Consider the following 2,283-nt stretch of genomic DNA (forward strand, 5'->3'; position numbering starts at 1 on the left):
TAATGGGTAGAAGCATAAAAAAAAGTTTTCTTTTGTTTGTTTTTTACTACACAGACAGAAAAAAAAAAGTGACCTTTTTAATCATGTTACGTGAACGAGGCTGCCAAAGGAAGGAATCATGTCCCATCCAAATAATAAATAGCATCTGCATTCAAGGAGTACACTCTGCTTCTGATATGCTCTGTAATGTGACCTGAGGCAAGTACAGTGGGAAACTATCACTATATACACACACCGTGTGTTTGTTTTATCCTTACACTCTCCTTTAGAGATCCACTGGAAGACAGGATTGTGGGAAGAAAATTTCAGTCTGACAGTACTAAAATTCTTTGATACCAACTTTAAGCAAGAAATATTTGCTCTTTAAATCACTGGACAGCAACAAATAGCATTTCAAATTTTTAATATGTAACAATTTTATGCTTTCTATTGCATTGAATACCTGAAACATTCATCTTCGATCTACTTGAAATTTGTGGACTTGAAACATCCTTCTTTCAGGGAAGGACAAGATTCTTGTATAAGATTTAAACTTTAACTGCACATAAACCTGCAACTATTCCTTTGACTTTAGTTCTTCTTGCTCTCTAACAAGCAAGAAGTATAAGCAAAAATATTTCCAAGTTCTTCTCATTTGCAGCTCAGTTGTTTCTTTCCTCCCCCACACCACCTTTCTCTTTTGCTGACAAAACCATTTGTGTGGCTGAACAATGAACCTGATATTCAAGATTAATATTGACAATAATTGATTTAATTTTTACCTGTGTCAGCTTCCCTACAAGTTTCACCAAACTACAGACAGAGCTCTTGTGCTGTCAAGAAGGCTACAAGAACTGTAAAGACTGGACACAAAAGGTGGAGGTCAAGACTGCTTTTTTTGGCAACTGTACTGAAATATGCTGTCTTGAAGTGTACTCAAAACTGTACACTGGATCTCTTCTGGAGATTCTTTTTAAGTAGTCTATGTAATCTGTCAAGCCTCAAGGATAACAGCTTGATAATAATTGTCTTGATAGTAATTATCATTGGGAGAAAAAAAAATATTTGCTTCATACTTTTATCAAATTACTTATTTTGTGTGAGGGTCAAAAGTTACTTGAAATGTTTTGCTTAAATAAACAAGTTTAATCTGTATATTTAGATTACCCTCACTGGCCTGGTATCCTGAATGTTGTAGCTAGCAGTTAAGTTCGTAGAGTGTTCATTGTTTAAACGTTGCAACCATGAATGGTTGCATTCAATTTCTTGAATATCTGCATCAGTGCAGAAAGTAACAAATTAGCTACATAGTACATAATAGAGAATAATATTATCATAGTTGGTATTAAAAAGCGGAGAGATGGCTGATATTTCTTTAACTGAGTCTGATGTAGATAAATTACTGAATATGAATGAAGACTGTAATTGCCCTACAAACTTAAAAAAACTTCTGAAATTCACAATCCAGACAGACTAGAAAACAAATGCTTCAATCATTCAAAATTAATTCTGCACAGTGAAATTGCTGCAAATTGTGCTGTAAATGATAAACAGGTACGGGTATGAAAATTTATAACATGATTTGAAACTTATTTCACATAGTTCATAGGATAATGATAGAGATTAGAAGATACGATGTATATATGCCATATTTCTTTGGGACAAATATATACACTCCAACACATTTATGCAACTACTTATGAAGAGAGCACAGTAACTATTCTAAAATCTACTGAATTGCCAAGTAAATATTTAAATACCTTTTTGTAGGAGAAAAATCACTGCATACATCCTAACTTTAGAAATATGCTGTTATATGGTTATAGTATCATATCTAAGACAAATATCTTAGCTATTTAAAAATTAAATGTCTTAAGCAATCAAAATCTAACTTATTTTCAAATAAAATAAAATAGAAGGCATATCTCAGATAATTTTACATGTACTGTGCCTTGGTAATAATCTGTACTGCTGGATAGCACAGACGAAACTAGTAGAAGAAACTGTCATTATCAGAGGTAAGATGGGTACTGGGCAAAAAACATTAGATTAAGAGGATGGTTTACCAGGGGAAAATTGAGCCTTGGGTTAAAATTCTCCTTATCCAGTCTGAACTGAATGCTTTCGACCCTAGTTCTGTTGAAACCCAGAGCTCTGTAATTTAAGCACTGGTTTGCTGCTTTTAAAGATAATCTGTAGTTATACAAAAACAATAAAACAGTAGCAAAAAAGGTATTTTGGTATATGTTTGGGTATATGTTACCTTTTCAATTTGATTCTGTGATGCAACCATGTCAAGCCATC

This window comes from Tinamus guttatus, unplaced genomic scaffold, assembly GCF_059628265.1.
Source record: "Tinamus guttatus ecotype Peru unplaced genomic scaffold, ASM5962826v1 Tinamus_guttatus_pri_ptg000240l, whole genome shotgun sequence".
Classification (NCBI taxonomy): Eukaryota; Metazoa; Chordata; class Aves; order Tinamiformes; family Tinamidae; genus Tinamus; species Tinamus guttatus.